Source organism: Emys orbicularis, chromosome 13 (genome assembly GCF_028017835.1).
Source record: "Emys orbicularis isolate rEmyOrb1 chromosome 13, rEmyOrb1.hap1, whole genome shotgun sequence".
NCBI lineage: Eukaryota > Metazoa > Chordata > Testudines > Emydidae > Emys > Emys orbicularis.
This window is the reverse complement of record NC_088695.1, coordinates 23,048,661-23,073,793: the sequence shown is the minus strand read 5'-3', so window position 1 is coordinate 23,073,793 and position 25,133 is coordinate 23,048,661. Positions and strand designations below refer to the sequence as shown.

Sequence of the window (25,133 nt, the reverse complement as noted above, 5' to 3'; positions counted from 1 at the left end):
TACATACATAGCAAAACTTCATTACTTCACATACAATGATAGTACATAAATCCAATGAGGTATTAATGTTTAGCAGATCAAGACCTTTAGAATGATACCTCACAAGGCATACTTGGACCAAACAGATCATAATTATATTACAGTGGTGAATATGGAGGTGCCAGGGTGTTGTTTTGGGGCATAGAGTGTCACACTTGTTTATCTTGTGATTTTTGTCCACTCCCTCCCCTCCCTCATGTGTTTGATAATTTACAGTGGTGCCAACCTTCCTGCAGGAGGGTCAGGGAGGAAATTCCAAGGGTCACAGAGGCCAGAAGGTTGGGTACATAGGTGTCCTCCAAGATCATAAAGACTAGGGAGTACGAGGCTAGAAAGGCTGATTTCAGGGTCCCCCGTGTGATATTCTCTCATATCTCAGTGACAGAGTCTGAGCTGGGAACTCCACCCTACTCCCACCCAGGGGAAGATTCTCTCCCCAGGGACAGAGGCTGGTGGGAAAGTGAAGATTGGGGACTCATCATCAGCATCCAAAAATGTCACCTGCTTACGTTCACAGTCCAGACAAACCCAGATCCTGCTGGGGACCCAGCTTTGGGGCAGGGGAGTCGGAGGGGAGGTGAGAGCCCAGCACCGACCCCACCAGCACTCCACAGCCTAGATCCCCCACTCAGGGTTATGACTGATCCCTCCCTTCCTTTTCACAGACTCTCTGGCAACTCCAACAGCCCAGAATTCCCCACCCCCCACCTCCACCTCCCAGCAATGTCTCCCTGAGGTGAATCCCTCACACCCCAGCACACAGAACTCAGTGTCAAATCTCTTAGGATTGTCGGGCAGATCCTGCCATGTGTCTCTCCATCTCACACTTTTCCGATCCTCAGACAGGATGAGCTGGGGATGAGCTGTGTCTGGATCCAGAGTCACATTCACTGGGGAGAGAGAGAAGCAGAGCGTTAGGGGCAAAGCTCAGTCCTGGGGGAGGGTTTGATCATGTCACTGACAGAATCTGTCCCAGCTGGAGAGTGAACCAGGAAATCTCCCTCTTCCAGGATTTACCTGTCAGCTCTGAGATCTCAGCCCAGTGCTAGGGAGAGTCAGTTGCTAGGCAGAGATGGGCCAGTGACAGAGTGAAAGAAGCAGCTGGGCAAGGCCTTAGATTCAGAATTTTTCCTGTCCTTCCCCGACCTCTCCCCCTCCTCAAGAAGGGAACTAGAGACTCTGGTACCACAGGGTTGCCCCAGCAAATTATACAACCTTAAATATCACTGTGTCCCAGCTGCCCCTTTGGTGGACTTTGGTATGGGGCCTCCCCACTGCATCCGGTCTACTCTGAAATGTCACATCTCAGATAGCAAGAGGCCAAATGGTACTAGTATTGAGCATGCCCAGAATTTTACTGCTTAGCAGCAGTTGCAGCACAAAAGTACATTAGCACAAGAGAGGGAGGGAGGGGTTTTGACACTGTATTGCTGAAATATGACCATGTATATCATTGTTCCTACCACTACAATTGCAACAAATCTTATACAGGAGTATGTCATGTAAGGTATCAATGGAAAAATTACAATCTATCAAATAAGATTATACAGTTTAAATCCATGTATCATCACTGTATCTGAAGTTATCAATATTGGCGCGCTCTCTCTCTCTGTATCCCAAATGTGTCTGTTCCTGGCATAACACCCATCAGGTAAAATCTAAATTGAAGCCAGACAGCTTTGTGTTTATGGCCCATCAAAGGCAATTAACTCTCATAATGGCCATAGACTAAATTAATCCCACCCAGCAAGCCTTCCTGTGGACACCCGAGCCAGAATGTGAATAATGGCTGTGACTGTGAGTCATCAAAGAATGTAAGGGCATGTGACCCTAGACTCCATCTTGTGTAATTTTATGTAAACTGAGACTGTGAGCTTTGTTTGGGACAGTAAAATGCCATCTGCATGGCAGAGGGTATAAAAGACCTCGAAAACATCTCAGTTTTGTCTTAATTTCCTGTCTCACTTCTCTGGACTGGATTTCTAGCAAGCAAGTTCTAAACAAGGACTGATGATACCCAAGCTGTTTGGGTAATTTCCAGAGAGACTTTTGCAAGCTAGCAGTTATTCCATCACTGATTCAAACCTGACATAAGAACTTTGCAATCACTCGTATGTATATGATTTCCTTGACCATTTTAACTCTCTATTTCTTTTCTCTTAAAATTAAACCTTTAGATTTTAGCTACTAAAGGATTGCCAAAAGCATGATTATTGGGTAAGATCTGAGTTACATATTGTCCTGGCTTTGTGTCTGATCTCTTGGGATCAGAGGAACCCTTTGTTTGATGAACTTGGTTTTCAATAACCACTTATAAAGTCTAGCGTCTGGGTACTGAAACAAGGGCTGGGATGTATAAGGGGACTGCATTTTTGACTTCTTGTTAACCAGTGTGGTGAGACAGAAAATTACTTTTGTTTCTGGCTTGGTATATCTAATGGTAGCATAATCACCAGTTTGGGGTGTCTGCCCCATTTCTCATCAGTTTGTCCTGAATCTGGTATCCTCAGCTGTGACCCACCGAGGCACAGTGACAGGGGTTAAAACAAGTCAAGGCGGTTCATGGTGGAACGAGGAAGCAGCTACATGTGCAGGAGAAGGTGCAGAATAGGTGGCTGGTGGAAAGAGAGAGAGGGTCATGCTAGTGATGGGGAGGCTGAAGTGATGCCCTGTTTAACAGAGACAGGACCATGCTGGGATCATGGTGGTTGGAGAGAGGAGAAAAGAGACAAGATCACAGCTCTGATCACAGGAGCTCCCCAAATCTGTATAATGGAGCCAGGAGAGCCCCTGTCTGTGATCAAGGCCCTGTTTCTCCACTTGAGACTGGAGCAAGAATCTCCCACAGACACAGTCCCTGCTCACCCTGTCAGTATGGGGACTTTGCAGAGCTACTGGCTTTCTTCAGAGGGGAGAAGATGAAGAAAGAAACAGAGTGTCATTGGAGATAGTCCATCAGCACAGGGTGATAAAACAAACTGCCCCTAGAGTAGTGCTATGGAGGTGCATGTCCCACTGGATCTCTATGAGTGGAGGCTGCTATTACAAATCTCTGTAGGGTGTAGTGCAGGGGTAACCAATTCCCCCCCCCCCCCAAGGTCCAGATATCTTGGTCCAGGTACAGTCAAGGTCCAGACTCCAGAGAAAATAAGAACAAAAAATTAACAATAATGATAAGTAAATAAAAATATTTTGGGGTCCATTCAAGAGCCCATAGTCCACCTATTGACTACCCCTGGTGTAGTGTACATGCAGGTGGTGGAGGGGCAGAAAGAGTAGATGCCATATGATATAGATTCATTATGGTGTGGTAGGGCAGGACATAGGCACAAACCCTGCTTCACCTCATGATGTCCTGGGAAATGCAGGGTGTTGGAGAGGTCTGCCTGAACTATCACATCCACGCCCACATTCAAGGAAAAAGAGGCACATTGTCTCATGGGAACTGATATTTGGATTTTGATAAAATGTGATCTTTAATTACCTTCTTCTCTAGTTCTTCTCCACCCTAAAACCAAGCATATAATTAGAAATGAGAGCTGATCTGAACCAATACTGTATGATTCAATATTACAAAACTAATACACTGAGGAAAAAAGACAGAATTTCTTCCAGATGTATGCTGCAATATTAAGCTGCAGAACCTCCACTGGGTTGCATGAATGTTTCTCTACCATGGTGTAGCTTCACTGCAGAATTAGCTCAGGATCTTACCTGGCTGTTGCGCCCATACACAATAATACACCCATTTACTGCCCATACACAAAAATTCTGACTCAGGTTTGATGATGCCTTAATCCTAGGGTTAGTGGAAAGGCTTGGAGTATAGGCGATAGCCCAGTTTAACTCAGGTTGGTTACCTGCCCACTTTCCAGTGTGGATGGAGGCTAATCAACTCAGTTGCTGATAGTCCTCCAGTGCCTTCCCACAATTCCTCCTGGGACATTTTCTTAGCCACTACCTACTCCCTTCTTCTACACCACAGGCCACCTTCCAGTTTGTAGACATTGGTTTGGTGTTTAAACCCTACATTGCATATGGTCTGCTACAACTCTACTGCACTTCCAGAGTACTTGTACAGAGATGCCATCTAGGAGATCATCCTCCCAGCATGCTACCAGCTGGTCAGGTACTAATATGAAGATCCTGGTGGACCTCTGGTGTGAGATCAGTAACACCCACAATTTGGGGAGGGATGGAGTCAAAATATGCTGTTCCAGGAGGATATCTCCAAGCTGCTGGCAGAGGAGGGAATTCACCAGAGGGAATCACAATGCAGGGAGAAAATCAAACCCTCAAGACCACATAAAATCAAGGATCACATCCTCAGTCTGATAACTCACTGGGAATGAGCCCTTTCTATGAGGAGCTGGGCCAGGTGCTGGTATTGCCCCAAGCAGAGATCCCCCTTTCCCCCTGGATGGGCTTTTGACTATGGATGGTACTGGTGCTTGACCAGGCAAAGTGGAACCAGAGGAGCTGGAGCAAATGCTACATGCTTTGTGACATTGCCAGGATGACCTAAAGTCTGAATCCTAGGACCTCTTCAGGGAAGAGATGGGAGAATGGACCAGGGAGGATGCAGAAGAGGGACCAGCATTGCAGCTGCTGGGTAAGAGGCAAGCTGCTATATTTGTTAGTGTTATGGGGAATATTACAACTGTTTATGACCAGTCTCATCACTGCCATAGGGATGTTATGTACTCGGGATCAGCTTTGATAACAAAGCTTTAACTGAGGACAGAAGAAACCTCCATTTTCCCTGCTCCTCCTTTCTTGCCCCCTCCTCCCTGGCCATGTGGATTCCAAGTGTGTGTGGAGGTGACAGGGTGTGTGTGTGGGGGAGATAAACACAAAATCAGTGATGTGTTGTGGCACACTCTGCTGCGTGCATCAAAGCAGTACAACCAGCAATACTTGCAAATATAGGGAAATGGGCAGCAGAAGAGGAGGAGAGTGAGTGAGATTGGGAGCTTTACCTAGGTACATTTAATCCTGACTCAATGAACGGGTGTGGACTAGATGATTTCTTCAGGTCCCTTCTAGCCCTACATTTCTATGATCTCATACTGACACTAGCATTCAAACATTTCTGGAGGCAGCTTACATAGTAAGTTCCATGCAAAGTCCTTGGTGAGGACAGCACCATTGTGGACACAGCAACATGGGTATGACTTGTGTCAGGCTTTTCAGTGGGGACACTCACATCTGGGCGACACTAACCCAGTTGCTCAGGCCCAGGTGTCGATCACCTGGACTAACTCTGCAGTGAAGATGTGTCTCTAGAGACTACACATTTAAAATACTTTTCTATTATAGGAAGTCCAATTACCCATGTAACTATTAACACATTACAAACAGTTTCCCCACTGACACACTACAATTATGTTGCAAAATACTTGGCAATAAAGGCCTAATTCTTCACCCATTGAGGTCAATAGCAAATCTTCCATTTAGTTCAGGGGGAGCAAAACTAAATGCAAAGGTACTAATCTTACAAAGACAGATGCACATATTTAACTTTGAGATCACACAGGGGTCTGTCCTGAGTCTGGTACTACACCTCTACCCTGATACAACGCTGTCCTCGGGAGCCAAAAAATATCTTACCGCGTTATAGGTGAAACTGCTTTATATTGAACTTGCTTTGATCCGCTGGAGTGCGCAGCCCTGCCCCCCCGGAGAGCTGCTTTACCGAGTTATATCCGAATTCGTGTTATATCAGGTCTCGTTATATCGGGGTAGAGGTGTATTCAGTATTTTCATTAATGACTTACATAATGGAGTGGAGAGTATGCTGTTCGGAGTAGATATTAGGAAAAACTTTCTAACTACAAGGGTAGATAAGCTTCGGAACAGGCTTCCGAGGGAGATTGTGAAATCCCCATCACTGGAGGTCAGAGAGTTCATCATTATTCATAAAGATTTACAATTGTGGAGAAAAATTAAATTACAAATATGTATACTTGGATAAAATGACTTGGGTATTTGCTATTTCTTTGGTTAATAGAAACAAATCTATTTAGAGTTACTTAGGTCTTACCACAGAAGTGAAAAGGTTTCATTTTCCTCTTCTTTTATATATTACATGTCTTTATTACATTAGGGGCTTGTACACACTCGTGCTTACTTAGGTAGAACTTAAGTCGCTCAGAGGTGTTGAAAAGCCACCCCCAAGTGACGTAAGTTACACCAATCTAAGGACTTGTCTATACTTACTGCTAAATTGGCACTGCTGCGATCAACACAGCAGTGTCGATTTAGTGGGTCTGGTGAAGACCCACTAGGTTGATGGCAGAGCGCTCTCCTTTCAACTTTGTACTCTACCTCCCCAAGAAGTGTAAGGTAAGTTGGTAGGAGAGTGTCTCCCATCGACTTCAGTTATGTAACTTAGGTAACTGAAGTAGCATAACTACGGTCGACTTACAGCGTTAGTGTAGATGCGCCCTCAGTGCCAGTGTGGACAGTGGTATGCTGGTGGGAGAAGCTCTCCTGCCAACATAGCTACCGCCGCTCAGGGAGGTGGAGTAATTATGCTGATGGGAGACCTCTCTCCCATCAGCATAGATCGTCTGCACTAGCAGCGTTACAGCAGCGCAACTACATCAGTACAGCTGTGCCGCAGTAGTGATTCTGGTGTTGACTAGCCCTAGGTTGTCAACATTTCTATTCAAATTACTGTTTTATTTCTATGACATTTATCTCATGGGTCATTTCTCAGTATTGTCAGTACTAAAGTTAAGACTGAGAGCTCATTTCTATGTAAACCTCTTCCTTTTAACTGCATGTTGCTTTTTTCAAATTATCTTCCGGCGAGAAATGATCAGTCTTGGCCTTAACCCCACATTAATAAAAATAAAGAAACACGTGAGCATGCACACAAACAAACCAAAATTCCCACCCTAATCAAGCTATAGCTTTGTACAAAGTTGTAACTGTGGAGTGAGGAGAAATGACACTTACCAAGTGCTGCAGTAAGCTTCCCTTTAAAAAGTACAGAAATAAATATTAATGATTATTCAGAGTTTATTTCTGTATTGGCACACAGTTAACGGACTGAATTCTATGTGTATGAAATTCACCATGGAGTTCAGGGCTGCGTCTGAGTTATGTGAATGCTGGGCAGAGCGATTTTACAGTCAATATATTTTGACTAACTCAGAACTTGGTTTTGAAGTTTTAAAATTGCTATAAATTTGTTTGCTCTCTGAAGATTGTGAGCATTTACTTACTGACTTTCCTCAGAGGTAGTTCTATCGGGCTTAGCCACTGAGGGTGTGTCTACACTGCAATAAAAGGCCAAAGGCTGGCCTGGAGCAGCAGACTCAGGCTCCCGGGGCTTGGGCTGCCTAGCTATAAAATCACAGTGTAGACCGGGGTGGGCAAACTTTTTGGCCCGAGGGCCACATCTGGGTGGGGAAATTGCATGCAGGGCCATGAATGACGGGCTGGGACAGGGGGTTGGGGTGCGGGAGGGGGTGTGGTGTGCAGGAAGGGGCTCAGGCCAAGGGGTTGGGGCATAGGAAGGGTGCAGGGTGAATGAGGGGGCTCAGGGCAGGGGGTTGGGGTGCGGGAGGGTGTGGGGTGCAGCTGGGGGCTCAGGCAGGGGGCTGGGGTGCGGGAGGAGTGCGGCAGGGAGTTGGGGTGCAGGGTGCAGGAGATGTTTGGGGTGCTGACTCCGGCCCAGCGCCGCTTACCTTGAGCGGCTCCAGATGGCAGCGGCACGCAACGGGGCTAAGACAGGCTCCCTGCCTGCCCTGGCCCCACACCGCTCCTGGAAGCGGCTGGCACCTCGTTCCTGAGGCAGTGTAGACCGAGCCAGCCCAAGCCCGAACCCAAAGATCTACACTGCTACTTTTAGCCCTGCAGCATGAGCCCTGTGAGCCTGAGTCAGTTGATCTGGGCTCTGAGACTCACTGCTGAAGTTGTTTGTTTTTGCTTGGTGACGTGCCCATAGTGTCACCGTACTTTAGGTGTAGCTTGCTACTTTTACAAGTTACTTGTCTTTGGTTTTAGGTTGTAATTATTAATGTAACGGCTCAGAGATTATTTCTATTCAACCTGGAGAATCTGAGAGAGATCGTTGCAATACAAAACTCGATTTTGTTGAGTAAAACACTTCAGATTACATTTTGGTTTGAAATTCCTCAGGTTCAGTCTTGTCCCAATTTCTTTTAAAAAGCTGAAGTAAAAATGAACCAACTCCAGAAAAATTAAAGAGAAACACCCACAGAAGATCCACCATTGCACAAAAGTTTTCTCCTCAGTGGGAGGTGAATCAGACTTACCAATTTCTGCATCATATTTCCCATAAAAAGAAAGAAAGAAATATCAGTTTTTGTTATGTGTTCCCCTCTTCTTATTTTATTTCCCTTTATCATTAACATGACAGTTAAGGCTGCAATATTCTTTCTATTAAATCTCCTCTTCAGGAGATCAGAACAGAGGATCTGGTGGTACCTTCTGGTCTTAAACTCTAGTCTATGACTCTATTGCTTATCAATTTTTCAATTTAGATTTTGGAATGAAATGTATCCAGTTTAGTCTTTCCCCACATTTCATAAAGTTACATTAAAAAACAAACCCACACACACCCAACAAAGCAAGCAAGCAAACAAAAACAGGTTTCATAGTGCAATAAAATTTTAAAAGTTTAATTTACAAGCAAGCAACTCCACACCAATTAAACAACTCCTATCTGAGGATCCAATTTTGTACAACTGTTTTCTTGTCGGGGGGTGGGGATAATGACACTTACCAATTTCTATATGTTGTTTCCCTAAAATAAACAGAAATAAATATAAAAGTTTATTATGCGCTTCCCTTATATGTTATTTTGCTGTATCATCAATACAAAAGTTAAGGCTGAGAAATTATTTCTATTCAACTTCCTCTTCTGCATTACTTATCTTGCCCATCACTCCTCCAATAACATTTTGGAATGAAGTTTATCCAATTTAAACTTACCTCAGATTTTTTAAAACTACATGAACATGTACACACTCACACAAACAAATCAAACAAAAGACACAAACAGGTCAATATACAACTGTGTAAGTGTGTACAAACAATGTATTTGTGGAAAAAAGGAAAATGAAACTTACCAATTTCTTCAGTACGTTTCCCTTAAAAATATAGAAATAAATATTATCATCTCCTTTCTTCACGAAACAGAGTTAAAATATGTATGAAATTCACTAGGAGCACAGAGGGATGTGTCTGAATTTTGTGGAAGTTGGACAAAGACTTTTTTTATGCATGAAATTCACCAGGGTTTACAGATAGCTGTGTCTGAGTGATGTGAGAGATACTATTATTTTCTCCGTAACCAAGGAACAAATGTGTTTATTTACTGACTTACCACAGGGGCATCTTTATAGGGCCCATCACTGTAATGTTAATGCACTATACTTTAGTAGCAAAAAAGAGATTTGAAGTACAAATAGGAGAGACTAGGCTTTGCAGAACCTTGTCTCAAGTGGGACCAGAGATGGACACCAGTAGCCCCCTGAGAACTGGGAGGAGCGGGAGCTGGAGGACCAAGCAGGATGTAGGGATGTAAAAGGTTAACCGGTTAACTGGTAAGCATTAGTCTTACCAGTTAACCCGCCTTCACCGTTAATCCCGGGACGGCCGGCCCCAGCAACCCTGCGCCGGCCAGCCTGCTGACCGCGGCGGCCCCAGCCACCAGAGCAGCGCCACCTGGCTGGAGTGGCCCCAGCCGTGCTGCCTGGCCAGAGCGGCCAGAGCAAAGCCGGCCGGCTGGAGCGGCCCCAGCCACAGCAGCCGCAGGATTGTCCCCAGACGCACCAGCGGGCTGGCCCTTTAATTGGTTAACCATTTAAACAAAATATTTTTAATCATTTAAATGGTTAATTTTTTTAAATGGTATTTACATCCCTGGCAGGATGCAGATGCATCAGCTATGATCTGATTCTCTGGCTCAGTTCTACTGCCGGAGACTCTCCTCCCTCCAGTTCCTCTCCCCACCTCCCCTCTACCAATAAATTCACATGTATTCTTCTCCTTTATTTAGGACAAGACCAGCAGGTCACATATTCTTTTAATGTTAAATTCCTGAAGTGCCCTTATTCATTTAGTAGGCTAAAACCTGTATTTACAGTATATTTCTCCCTCTAATATTTACCTTTCCTTGTAAAGAGATAAACAGTGAGGCTAATGAATCCAAACAAAACCACCAGGATCACACTCAGAGCCACCATCCAGGGATTAACCCTCGGGAAAAAGGGATCTAAAAAACAAAAAATCCAGGACTTGCCTTAGTTTGGAAGCGGTGACTAAAAACATATGTTTTTATTCCATACAAATACATAAATAGTGCCCAGCATGATTTGTGAGAGATAAGAATGAAAGAATGGTCAGGTCTATCCTACACAACCAACCAGAAACTGATTTTAAAAATGGCTCCAACCAACACAGCTTTAACACTGATTTATCCTTGAAAAAACAGGCCTGATTTGATTCATTGATATTCAGAGGGCCATAGAGTTCGGATATAAATTGCAAAATTCAGAAATTGCCAAATTAATTATCATATTTTTGAAAAACCCACTATTACCCCCAAATGTTTGGATAAGAATCAAAATTCCTCCAAACATTTGTGCAGCAAACTAATTAAATTTCATTTGCTGTTCTTGTGCTCACAGTCAGAGATAGATTAAGGTTTCATGAGGCCCTGGGCCACAGAAAGTGGGGGGGCCCTCCCCAACTCTCCTGCCCCGTTCCGCCCACGGTCCTGCCCACAGCCCCACCCCATTCTCATTGAATGTCAGAAGAAACAACATCACGACTTAGGTGGCATTTCACACAACAACTAATGAAGAATGAGTTGGTGCAGCAACAAGATCACAAACAAGCCACAGTACAAAATTTACCACATTAAAAAAAGTCATTTACGGTGCATTTAAGGTTGCAGGAACAGAAAGTGTCAGTGGATTGAGTGAAAATTTCTTCTAAAAAATGTTGGAAGCTTGTTTTTTTGCTTTTGGGCTTTTTTGTTTGTTTGTTTCCTTTATTTTGTGCTGTATCAGGAAAGTCGGACTCAACATTAAATTTACATGAAATCCAAATCTTTGATAGTCTGAATATAATTAAGGGAATCAAATTGCCTGAACTGTGACTCATAGAATCATAGAATCTCAGGGTTGGAAGGGACCTCAGGAGGTCAGCTAGTCCAACCCCCTGCTCAAAGCAGGACCAATCTCCAACTAAAAAACCTCTAAGGAAGGAGATTCCACCACCTCCCTAGTGAAAACGTTTTTTCCTAATATCCAACCTAAACCTCCCCCCACTGCAACTTGAGACCATTACTCCTTGTTCTGTTCTGACTCTGCAAATATACCAGCCTCCCATCTTCTTTGTTTGTATGTGGATTATGAAATATCCACCACAGAGTCTTCAGTTCTTTTCTTCCTATGTTTTGTTTAGTTTCTATTGGTGGTGAGTTCAGAGTGGGGTTTGGATGGTAACTGACCTGCTATAGAAATGGCTGATTCCTTGTCTTGATTAAGAATGGTGTTCCTGATGCAGCAGGACAAGTTTTGGTTTGAATGCTCCGTTACAATGATAGCAGTTTTTGTTTCAAACAGGCCGTTATCACCTCGAGATGTTGTTTCAGAGAGTGACAGTAGATATCTCCCACTGAGATCTCTCCACAGTACTTCAGGCTCTGGGTACCAATCAGTTGATTGACAAACCACCCGGATCCCTCCATTCTGGTGACCCTCAACAGAGATGAGAGGAGCAGAGCCCAGACTTAAGGGGAAAAATACATAAAATGGTGTTAATTCCATGAATTAATTTATAAAGCATAAGGGAAAAGGGACAGTTTGTGGATCCCTTACTCACACTAGAAAGCACTAATTCACATGGATAGTCAGTGGAAGTGATAAATGAATACTGGAATCTCTGAAATCCCAACACGTATGGGGACACAAAAATGTGAACAAGTATTTAAAATAATTTCACTGAGTCAGTGGGAAATATTGTCATCTTAACACAGGAGTAACTGAGTGCTGAGCACCTTTGGAGATATGACACTTGATTTAGATATTTAAATAGGACCTGAACTCTTTGAAAATCTGGTTTTTAGTGCATTGGATGGATATATATATATATATATATATATATATATATATATATATATATATATATAAACTGGCTTAATGGTTACAGTGTCAAAGGAGCAGGGGAGAAATGCTCAGTCTTGTGTAAGAGTGGAAAATACATAACTTCCCACCCCACCCACCCACCATCACCATTATACTGCCTCCGCAAATAACAAGGCTGCATTCGATTTTAAATAATCTCTAAGTAACAACCAGCAGTGAACCAATAAGAAGGCCATAAAAGTGTGGCAATCCCACCATAGCCACACATCCTAGAAACAGCTGCAGAGCAACTGGAAGGCCATATTTGTCCAGAAGTCCTTTCTCTCCTAACTTCAAACAAAAATTTATTTTGAGCAAGAAAGTGCCTTGGCCATCCTGAAAATGTTTTTAACAACATGTTGGGAAAGTTTTCAGACTATTTCCCCCAAGTATGAACATTGCTGTTTGCTGAAATTTAGATGCACTGTGTTATTCTAAAACAATTCACAAGCAGGGAGTCCGAGTTACTGTAGAAAGAAAGAAAGAAAGAAAGAAAGAAAGAAAGAAAGAAAGAAAGAAAGAAAGAAAGAAAGAAAGAAAGAAAGAATAAAGCCTGTAGCCCACACAAAGATAATACAGACACAAGCCACTGACCTGCTACCTGCAGTTCCAATACAGTTACTTCATCAAATGTATCATCTTGAACAAAGCAGTGGTATAGTCCTTCATCAGAGTGTCTGATATTGAAAATCCTCAAGGCAACGTTTCCATCTGTGAGACCAGCTTTCAAAAGCTCCGTCCTTCCCCGATACTCTGGCATCTGCATTTCATACTGATCCTTCCCATCATGGTACCAGTGCACAAAGGAAGAAAACTCAGACCGGAACCATCTCACCTCCATGTTTACAGCACTCATCCTGGGGGACAGGTGACAAGATAACACTGTTTCCTGACCCACGATGGCAATGACAGGGTCACTGGGTCCAATCACTGTGAACTGGGCTGCAAAATGCACCAGGACAAAAATAAAATAAGCTCAAAGGAAAATGAGGATTTGATATGAAGGTCACATCCAACAGGTTCTATTTTATACAAACTTTCCAGAAAATTCACCCAGAGGCAGATACCTGCCATGAAAAACTTCAGTTTGAATGTTTAAGGGAGAGCAGTGCTCTGTTCTAAGAACAGACAGCCTCAGTGTATGGCACAGGCACACACCACTAAGATAGTGTGTGGAGCTGATAACAGGCAAGCTTGGTACTGGGGATTTCCCTACACCCCCACCCTGAATTTCCCCAACACCCCCCCAGTAGTCAACTAGTTACATACAGTGCCAATTTAGTCATTGATTGGAAATCTGAATTGAAATGAAACACTAACACACTTTAAAAGCATATACAATGTATGATAAAATACTTGTACCTAAAAAAGTATAATAGGTTTGAAAAGTGTGAACAAAGATTAGCTTTTTGACACACCTGTTGTTTTTTCTGACAATGTTGGCACATTTGTTTTGGCAATGTCGGCCAACCTTATCATTTCAAAATTATGATTTGTAAGCAAGGTCTGAATGACTCTCCCCTGACAGCTAATGATGAGCCAGGGGTGGGGCGAAGGCTTCAGGACCAGACTGTATTTACATGAACTCACCTACTCTGCCTAGGTGTCAAGGCTGTATCCCTACTTTGAACTTTAGGGTACAAATGTAGGGGCCTGCATGAAAACTTCTAAGCTTATCTACCAGCTTAGCTCTGGTCCGCTGCCACCATCTTAAGAATTCCCTCCCTGGGAAGCCTTGAGAAACCTTTCACCAATTCCCTGGTGAATACAGATCCAAACTTCTTGGATCTTAAACAAGGAGAAATTGACCCTTCCCCCCTCCTTCCTTTCACCAACTCCTGGTGAATACAGATCCAAACCCCCTTTGGATCTTAAAACAAGGAGAAATTGACCCTTCCCCCCTCCTTCCTTTCACCAACTCCTGGTGAATACAGATCCAAACCCCCTTTGGATCTTAAAACAAGGAGAAATCAATCAGGTTTTTAAAAAGAAGGCTTTTAATTAAAGCAAAAGGTAAAAATCATCTCTGCAAAATCAGTATGGAAAATAACTTTACAGGGTAATCAAACTTAAAGAGCTCAGAGGAATCCCCTCTGTCTTAGGTTCAAAGTATAGCAAACAAGATAAGCACTTTAGTAAAAGGTACATTTACAAGTTGAGAAAACAAAGTAAATCTAAGACGCCTTGCCTGGCTTTTACTTACAATTTTGAAATAAGAGAGACTTGTTTAGAAAGATGGGGAGAACCTGGATTGATGTCTGGTCCCTCTCAGTCCCAAGAGCGAACAATCCCTTAAACAAAGGACACACACAAAAGCCTTTCCCCCCCCCCCAAGATTTGAAAGTATCTTGTCCCCTTATTGGTCCTTGGGGTCAGGTGTCAGCCAGGTTACCCGAGCTTCTTAACCCTTTACAGGTAAAAGGATTTGGAGTCTCTGGCCAGGAGGGATCTCAGCACTGTACACAGGAGAGCTGTCACCCTTCCCTTTATAGTTATGACACGCCCCCCAAATCACAGATAGTGTTGGACGTTTGGTTCCACACTGGCTGTGATTTCTTTCCTGGAGCTCTAGGAGAAAACAGAGTTAATAAGACACATGTACCTTTAGACATACTACTGATTATATAAAAACTAACAATATGTTTTATTACAAGAACAATTGTTAACCAGTTAACTCTGGGAAACTTTCCCGGGAGAGTGCATCAGCCACTTTGTTAGAAGCTCCCGAAATGCGTTGTATTTCAAAATCAAAATCTTGGAGAGCTAAACTCCACCGAAGAAGTTTTTTGTTATTTCCCTTGGCGGTATGAAGCCACTGTAGCGCAGCATGGTCTGTTTGTAGTTGGAAACGTCGTCCCCAAACATATGGGCGTAACTTTTCCAGCGCGTACACAATGGCGTAGCATTCCTTTTCGCTGATTGACCAGTGGCTTTCCCTCTCAGACAGTTTCTTGCTGAGAAACACGACAGGATGGAATTCTTGATCTGGTCCTTCCTGCATTAAAACTGCTCCCACGCCTCGCTCGGAAGCATCTGTGGTTACTAGGAACGGTTTGTTAAAGTCTGGGGCCCTTAGCACAGGGTCAGACATGAGTGTTGCCTTAAGCTGGTTAAAGGCCTTTTGACACTTATCAGTCCACTGAACTGCATTTGGCTGTTTCTTTCTGGTTAGGTCTGTCAGCGGGGCGGCGATTTGGCTGTAGTGTGGTACAAATCGCCTATAATATCCGGCCAAGCCTAAGAAGGATTGGACCTGTTTCTTTGACTTTGGAACCGGCCACTTTTGGATAGCATCCACTTTGGCCTGTAGGGGATTTATAGTTCCTTGACCCACCTGGTGCCCCAGGTACGTCACTCTGTTTTGGCCTATTTGACACTTTTTAGCCTTAACAGTTAGTCCTGCCTGCCGGATGCGCTCGAAGACTTTTTTCAGGTGCTCCAGGTGTTCTGTCCATGAATCAGAAAAAATGGCCACATCATCGAGGTAGGCAACTGCAGATTCTCCCAATCCTGCTAGGAGACCATCTACAAGTCTTTGGAAGGTGGCGGGTGCATTTCGCAACCCGAAAGGAAGTACATTGAATTCATACACCCCTGCCTGGGTGACGAAGGCTGACCTTTCCTTAGCGGGTTCATCTAGTGGTACTTGCCAGTACCCTTTGGTTAAGTCTAAAGTAGAGATGAATTGGGCATGTCCCAATTTTTCCAATAGCTCATCTGTGCGTGGCATTGGATAGTTGTCAGGACGAGTTACAGCATTTAGCTTACGGTAGTCCACGCAAAAGCGTATTTCCCCATCTGGTTTGGGAACTAGAACCACTGGAGATGCCCATGCACTGGTAGAGGGGCGGATTATACCCATCTGTAGCATGTCCTGGATCTCCCTTTGTATAGCCGCTTGGGCATGAGGTGACTCCCGGTAGGGTGGGGTTCTAATTGGGTGAGCATTACCTGTGTCAATGGAGTGGTATGCCCGTTCGGTCCGTCCTGGAGTGGCTGAGAAAATCGGTGCAAAGCTTGTGCACAGCTCCTTTATCTGCTGTCGCTGCAGACGTCCCAGGGTCGTGGAGAGGTTCACCTCTTCCACGCCACCATTCCTTTTTCCTTTATAGTAGACACCTGCAGGCCACTCCGCGTCATCAGTTTCCTGGGCTGTAAACTGGCAAACGTTTAATTCTCTAGAATAAAAGGGCTTAAGAGAATTAACATGCTATACCTTAGGCTTTATGTTGGAGGTGGGGGAGGCTATGAGATAGTTAACAGCTCCTAGGCGCTCCTGGACCGTGAATGGTCCTTCCCACGACGCTTCCATTTTATGGGCCTGGAGCGCCTTTAAGACCATGACTTGGTCTCCTACTTTGAAGGACCGTTCTCTGGAATGTTTATCATACCAGGCCTTTTGCTCTTCCTGAGCATCCTTTAGGTTTTCTTTAGCAAGGGCTAAAGAGTGTCGGAGGGTGTTTTGTAGGTTGCTTACAAAGTCTAGAATGTTAGTTCCTGGAGAAGGCGTAAACCCCTCCCATTGCTGCTTCACCAACTGTAATGGCCCCTTAACCTCGCGGCCATACACAAGTTCAAATGGTGAAAACCCTAAACTGGGATGTGGTACAGCCCTCTGGCAAAAAGCAACTGCTGCAACACTAGGTCCCAATCATTGGAGTGTTCATTTACGAATTTATGTATCATGGCCCCCAAAGTTCCATTAAACCTCTCCACCAGACCATTGGTTTGATGGTGATGAGGGGTGGCAACCAAGTGATTCACCCCATGAACTTCCCACAGGTTTTTCATGTTCCCTGCCAGGAAATTAGTTCCCGAATCTGTAAGGATGTCGGAGGGCCAACCTACCCTGGCAAAAATGTCTGCTAATGCCTGGCACACACTTTTAGCCTTGGTGTTGCGTAAGGGTACAGCTTCCGGCCATCGGGTAGCAAAATCCATGAAAGTCAGTACGTACTGCTTTCCTCTGGGTGTCTTCTTTGGGAAAGGACCCAGAATATCCACAGCTACTCGCTGAAATGGGACCTCAATTATGGGTAGTGGCTGGAGAGGGGCTTTAACCTGGTCTTGGGGCTTTCCCACTCGTTGGCACACCTCACAAGACCGGACATAATTAGCAACGTCCTTGCCCATTCCCTCCCAGTGGAAGGACTTCCCCAACCGGTCTTTGGTTTTGTTCACCCCAGAATGGCCACTGGGATGATCATGGGCTAAGCTCAAGAGTTTTACCCGATACTTAGTGGGAACTACCAGCTGTCTTTGAGGATGCCAGTTTTCCTGGTGCCCACCAGAAAGAGTCTCCTTGTATAAAAGTCCTTTTTCTACAACAAACCGGGATCGGTTAGAAGAGCTGAGAGGCGGTGGGGTGCTCCGTGCCGCCGCCCAAGCTTTTTGAAGGCTGTCATCTGCTTCCTGCTCGGCCTGGAACTGTTCCCTTGATGCTGGAGACATCAGTTCCTCCTTGGACTGTGGACTGGGGCTTGGTCCCTCTGGAAGCGATGTAGGGGCTGGGGTTTTTTCCATTGACTGTGAACCGCTGCCCGCTGGTGCACTATGTGGTATCTCAGGCTCTGGCTGAGCCTCTTGGGTAGGGTTATCTGCTGCTTCCGCCAGTTTAGGCTCGCTGGTGCCCTCTGGCATTGGAGTTGTAGACGGGGTTGCAAGCGCTGGACTCAGTGCTGGCAATGGTTCTGGTGCTGGTTGCGTTGCCAGTTCCGGTTCTGGGACTGGCTTTGGCTGGGTCTCTGGGATTGGATCCACTACGGCTGTTGCAGTCGTTGGCAGGGGATCCGGTTCCACCACCTGTGTTTGGGTCTCCGGTAACACAGACGGGGTCCTGGTGGACGGCTCAGGAACAGGGATGGGGGTGAAAGCTTGCTTAGCCTGGCTGCGGGTGACTATTCCCACCCTCTTGGCTAGCTTCACATGGTTAGCCAAGTCTTCCCCCAGTAGCATGGGAATGGGATAATTGTCATAGACTGCAAAAGTCCACATTCCTGACCAGCCCTTGTACTGGACATGCAACTTGGCTGTAGGCAAGGTTACAGACTGTGACACGAAGGGTTGAATTGTCACTGTAGCCTCCGGGTTGATGAGTTTGGGGTCCACTAGGGATTGGTGGATAGTTGACACTTGTGCCCCAGTGTCCCTCCAAGCGATAACCTTCTTTCCGCCCACTCTCAAGGTTTCCCTTCGCTCCGAGGGTATGAGAGAGGCATCTGGGTCTGGGGTTCTTTGGTGTGATTGGTGTGTAATGAACTGTAATCGGTTGGGGTTCTTGGGGCAGTGAGCCTTTATATGCCCCAGTTCATTACATTTAAAACATCGCCCTGCTAAGGTATCACCGGGGCGATGTTGGTTGATGGAGACTGGTGTGGTGGGGTGAGAAGGCGTCTGGGGTTTCCCTTGGGATGTGGGTGGGGCCTTGGGTTGTCCCCGGTGATAAGGTTTTGTTTCGGTTTGCCCCTTCTGATATTCGCTCCAACTGCTACTAGCTTTTTTCTTTTCTGTCACCTCCACCCATTTGGCTCCAATCTCCCCCGCCTCGGTTACAGTTTTGGGCTTCCCATCTAGGATGTACCTTTCTATTTCCTCAGGAACACCCTCTAAAAACTGCTCCATTTGCAATAGGAAGGGCAACTCTTCCGTAGATTTAACATTTGCTCCTGATATCCAGGCATCCCAATTTTTCCCAATGTGGTAGGCATGTCGGGTAAATGACACATCAGGTTTCCACCTTAGGGCTCTGAACCGCCGACGGGCATGCTCAGGTGTTAGCCCCATTCTGATTCTGGCCTTGTTTTTAAAAAGTTCATAACTGTTCATGTGTTCCTTAGGCATTTCAGCCGCCACCTCTGCTAAGGGTCCACTGAGCTGCGGCCTCAGCTCTACCATGTACTGGGTTGGAGGGATGTCGTATCCAAGGCAGGCCCTTTCAAAATTTTCTAAGAAGGCCTCAGTATCATCGCCTGCCTTGTAGGTGGGGAATTTCCTGGGATGGGAAGTGGTAGCTGGAGAGGAGTTGTTAGGATGGGCTGATGCACCCTGCCTAGTCCTTGCTGCTTCCAGTTCCATCTCTTTTTCTTTCAGCTCCATCTCTCTTTTATGGGCCTCCTGTTTGGCTTTCTCTTCTCTTTCATGTTTGGCTTTTTCCAGCTCCATCTCTCTCTTGTGGGCCTCCTCTTTGGCTTCTTTCTCGAGTTTTTTAATTTGAAGTAGTCTCTGATGTTTTTTCTCATTTTCTTCTGCTTCTAGTCTGGCCAGTTCTAGTTTGCTAGCTGCTTCACTGGTAGTCATTTTCCTGCTTTCCTGTGCTGGGCCACACCCCTCTGCAGTTGACTGAAACTGGGATGTATTTAGCTCAGGCTCCTGCTGAGTGCTGCTGAGTTAACAGAGACTTTCTAACTAGCTACTTCCGAGGATGTAAAAAGAAAAAAAAAACAATTCAGATTGTAAATTACCTTTACCAGATCAAAGTTTGCTCACTTATTGAACCGTTCTCTTAACAAAGGACCTTGTTAAAAAAACTTAACACCTCTGCCTTCAGGCAAGGAGAGATAAGATATGCATCTACCTTCAGCTCTGCTTTCCAAGCAGCTAGAAGGAAAAAAAAATCTTACTGGCTTTTGGGTTTAAAACGATCCCACCGCTGTGCCACCATGTCAAGGCTGTATCCCTACTTTGAACTTTAGGGTACAAATGTAGGGGCCTGCATGAAAACTTCTAAGCTTATCTACCAGCTTAGCTCTGGTCCGCTGCCACCATCTTAAGAATTCCCTCCCTGGGAAGCCTTGAGAAACCTTTCACCAACTCCTGGTGAATACAGATCCAAACCCCATTTGGATCTTAAAACAAGGAGAAATCAATCAGGTTTTTAAAAAGAAGGCTTTTAATTAAAGCAAAAGGTAAAAATCATCTCTGCAAAATCAGTATGGAAAATAACTTTACAGGGTAATCAAACTTAAAGAGCTCAGAGGAATCCCCTCTGTCTTAGGTTCAAAGTATAGCAAACAAGATAAGCACTTTAGTAAAAGGTACATTTACAAGTTGAGAAAACAAAGTAAATCTAAGACGCCTTGCCTGGCTTTTACTTACAATTTTGAAATAAGAGAGACTTGTTTAGAAAGATGGGGAGAACCTGGATTGATGTCTGGTCCCTCTCAGTCCCAAGAGCGAACAACCCCTTAAACAAAGGACACACACAAAAGCCTTCCCCCCCCCCAAGATTTGAAAGTATCTTGTCCCCTTATTGGTCCTTGGGGTCAGGTGTCAGCCAGGTTACCTGAGCTTCTTAACCCTTTACAGGTAAAAGGATTTGGAGTCTCTGGCCAGGAGGGATCTCAGCACTGTACACAGGAGAGCTGTCACCCTTCCCTTTATAGTTATGACACTAGGTATCCAGCAGACAGAGCTGTGTTGCCCAAGTGATCAATTTTGGCTGGTGTTGGGTTACAAATCACTTTAGTGTTGAATGTGGGGGTCCTGAAATGTTTTTATCCTTATTGTATGGATAAAGGGCAGCAGAACTGTAGTTAGCCTGTCCTGATTGAGGGGGGCACCCTGAGTGCTTAATTTTTGCCAACTCTGAGCCCCGGCACATCTAGGCTTGGCAGTTCATCACCCCTGGACCTCTGGGCTTGCCATATCAGTTATGAAAGTAAAAAACCTGCTTGAGCCCTGGCACCTCTTTCATTACAAATTAAGCACTGGTCATGCTCAACTGAACTCACTCACTAAGGAAGGGGTTTGGATGGCAGATCCCAGTGGAGGATTGATGTTAATTTCATTGACGATCTGTTTCTTATTATTCTTCTGTCCCACAAATCCTGCCCTCCCCATGCAGTAACATGGACTGCCCATGGAGTATGATTAGGCCTGGTAAACTGAGAGAGGCAAATAGAGGAATTTTGAGGGGGGAGGGCATGATCCAAATCTCACTGAAGTCAGTGGGATTTTTTCTACCCCTACATTTCAGTGGGATTTGGATGAGGCCCTAGAGAAACTGTCCACTTTTTTGTGCATGCTTAGAGAATGCCTTGTCACCTGAAGTTTAGTTGGCATCTCCAGCTGCTGCAGATTATAGTGTCCTGCTTGCTTAGCTCTGCTCTTCCAGTGGAGTGTTAAACACCTGAGCTCTGTGATCTGTTCTGGGGTCCAGTATGTTTCTGGTGCAACTCAAGGAGTTTCTTTTTTGATATAGGAAGCTCTAAATAGTTTGGTGCCAAGCTGCCACCTCTGTCTCATGTGACACCACGGTGTCTGAGAACAGCTGAAATGCTCAGGCTAATAGTCCCACTGGTTTTAATGGGCGGGGGATGGTGGTGGGACACTTTCAATGTAGGGTCTTGGGTGGAAGAGGAGGGAATTGAGATAAGGTGAGCTGGGGAGTTATTAGGCCTGAAGAGTTAGGGAGCAAAGATGGTGTTAAAGAAAAAGAGAAACCAAACCAAAATAACACTTATTGTTGGTCCAATTTGGAATTTGTGATAGTTTTTGTCCAGTTTTATATTTGCAACTATAGAGAATAATGGGAACGTTTTCATAAATACAAAACCCAAATAATTTCATGTATTTAGATTATCACTCTGCAATAAGAATATCCATCCAATGCTCTGGGCATAGTTTACAATCTTTAAGAAACACTTGATGCCAAGTTAAAGAAGTATGGGCTGGATGAATGGACTGTAAGGTGGATAGAAAGCTGGCTAGATCGTCGGGCTCAACGGGTAGTGATCAATGGCTCCATGTCTAGTTGGCAGCCAGTTTCAAGCGGAGTGCCCCAAGGGTCAGTCCTGGGGCCGGTTTTGTTTAATATCTTTATTAATGATCTGGAGGATGGTGTGGACTGCACTCTCAGCAAGTTTGCCGATGACACTAAACTAGGAGGCGTGGTAGATACACTAGAGGGTAGGGATTGGATACAGAGGGACCTAGACAAATTAGAGGATTGGGCCAAAAGAAACCTGATCAGGTTCAACAAGGACAAGTGCAGAGTCCTGCACCTAGGACGGAAGAATCCCATGCACAGCTACAGACTAGGGACCGAATGGCTAGGTAGCAGTTCTGCAGAAAAGGACCTAGGGGTCACAGTGGACAAGAAGCTGGATATGAGTCAACAGTGTGCTCTTGTTGCCAAGAAGGCAAATGGCATTTTGGGCTGTATAAGTAGGGGCATTGCCAGCAGATCGAGGGACGTGATCGTTCCCCTTTATTCAACATTGGTGAGACCTCATCTGGAGTACTGTGTCCATTTTTGGGCCCCACACTACAAGAAGGATGTGGAAAAATTGGAAAGAGTCCAGCGGAGGGCAACAAAAATGATTAGGGGTCTGGAGTGCATGACTTATGAGGAGAGGCTGAGGGAACTGGGATTGTTTAGTCTCCAGAAGAGAAGAATGAGGGGGGATTTGATAGCAGCCTTCAACTACCTGAAGGGGGGTTCCAAAGAGGATGGAACTCGGCTGTTCTCAATGGTGGCAGATGACAGAACAAGGAGCAATGGTCTCAAGTTTCAGTGGGGGAGGTCTAGGTTGGATATTAGGAAACACTATTTCACTAGGAGGGTGGTGAAGCACTGGAATGCGTTACCTAGGGAGGTGGTGGAGTCTCCTTCCTTGGAGGTTTTTAAGGCCCGGCTTGACAAAGCCCTGGCTGGGATGATTTAGTTGGGAATTGGTCCTGCTTTGAGCAGGGGGTTGGACTAGATGACCTCCTGAGGTCCCTTCCAACCCTGATATTCTATGATTCTATGTATGAATAAACAGACCTGTAAATACCCCAAGATCAGATAAAGTATTCCAGCAACAAAATAAATATAGCCAAAAACAACTAAGGTCCTGCTTCTGCTCGATGCTTAAGTTTACATTCTGTGAGTAGTTCCAGTGACTTCACTGGGACTACTCACAGTAATTGAAGTTTAATGTGAGTCAGGATTGGGGGCTAAATAAATCCTATAAGCAGCAGCAGAGGCAGTGAGGACACTGTGAACATAAAAAGTTATGAAGACAATAATAAAACCGGGCAGAGAGGAGCTGAATCTGGACCTCTGGCAGAACAAGAGAAACTTCATCTTCACTGTAATTTCATCTAGACAACAGGGAAGAGGAGAGAAACAAACAAACAATAATACAACTTTGTGAGTAGAATGCAGTGATTATGAGAAGCTGGATATTGGAGTTTTCACAAGATGGTGTGACAGCATTGATTCCATATTTTAGAATGAAACTGAGTTTCCATTAGGAGTCTGATTTTGTACCCTCTGCATCATATCCGCGCATAGGCGCTGACTCAGTGGGTACTCCGGGGCTGGAGCACCCACAGAAAAAAATTGGTGGGTACTCAGCACCCACAGGCAGCTCCCCGCCCCGCCCCCCCGCTCCAGCTTACCTCTGCCTCCTCCACGAGCGCGCCGCCGCGTCCTGCTTCTCCCCCTCCCAGTGCTTGCGCCGCGAAACAGCTGATTCACAGGGCAGGGAGGGAAGGGGGAGGAGGGGGAACGTGGAGCACTGGAGGAAGAGGCGGGGCCGGGGCGGGGATTTGGGAAAGGGATCCAATAGGGACAGGGAGGGGGTGGAGTTAGGGCGGGGACTTTGGGGATGGGGTTGGAACGGGGGCAGGGAAAGGGTGGAGTCAGGACGGGGCCAGGGTCAGGGAAAGGGGCGGGGGGGCATGGGCACCCACCGGCGCCGGAGAAAGTTGGCGCCTATGTATCCACACACAAAGTCAGAGGGGTGTAAAATGGGATAAAAATTTCCCATGATCATAAAAAGGAAGAAAACTCTCCTGAATATGAATTAAGGTTAGAATTCTGAAAATTACTGAGCACTGACCTAATTGTGCCCCATTGATGTCAATGGGAAAGCTTGAATGGGGGCAGCAAGGTCAGACCAATCCTCAGAGGTTTCAACAATCTGACCCTAAAATTGTATGTGCCAGAATATCTCCTTTTTGTGATTGAAATGATGGCTTTAGCATTTTTTCCTCACAATCCCATAATCCCCTTGTGATGCTGGTAAACCAGCTGCCAGTTCTTGCCAAGCCTGTAGGTATCAGCTGAGCACTGACAAATTCATAGCTGGAAACCAGACCAGCTCACCTTTATGTTAATATTGTTCAATATAGGTCTTAGACTTGTAAAGATTTGTTTAGTGCTTAGACTCTGTACAAGGCTTGTAAATTGCTGCATTCATTAATCTTACGTGTAATGGCTGTATCCCATGCTATAAGGTAATATGTAAGTTTTGCTTTATAATTGTAAAAATGCCTGCTCTAAACTTGTGAACCTAGGCAAGAAAGGTGGTTCCTCCACCCCTCCAGAAGAACTATCAAGACTAAATGGGCCATTGTGGAACATCACAACACGAAGGCTAGTTTAATGGCCCTCTTGCATCCATGAAGGTGCTATGTGTGAGAAACCACTTTCCATCAGCTTGAATTCTGGAAGAGGGAAATGAAGAGAGCTAACATGAAGATATTTCATCTCTTTGCTCTTTGAACTCTTACAAGGGCTGGAGCTAAAAAACAAAAAGCAGAGTTCCCCAGGGTCAACCTGGGTTAGCCCTAAAAAGACATTCAGTGCTGACAGATTACTACACCTCTGTTGCCTTTTGGAACTGAACTCATAGATTGAACTCATTTGTATATATATGTTACCTGCTTTAACCTGTAAATATCTCTCATTTCTTTTTCCTAGTTAATAAATCCTTAATTAGTTTACTATGGGATTGGCTACCAATGTTGGTTTTGGTCTAAGATACAAATTGATCTGGGGTAAGTGACTGGTCTCTTGGAACTGGGAGCAACGTGAATATTTTGTGATTTTTTGTGCAAGTGATCATTTGTCACTGAGTCGTTTTTCTGGGTGGCAAGATAGACAGGCGTGACCAAGACACTGTCTGTGACTCCATGGAAAGACTGTTACAATGA

The 25,133-nt window shown here is 45.0% G+C and overlaps 1 pseudogene; it reads right to left on the bottom strand.

Annotated features, from left to right (window-relative positions):
- Positions 1-414: 414 nt before the first annotated feature.
- On the bottom strand, positions 415-23,286 carry LOC135887707 (butyrophilin subfamily 1 member A1-like; annotated as a pseudogene).
- Between the last annotated feature and the right edge of the window lie 1,847 nt (positions 23,287-25,133).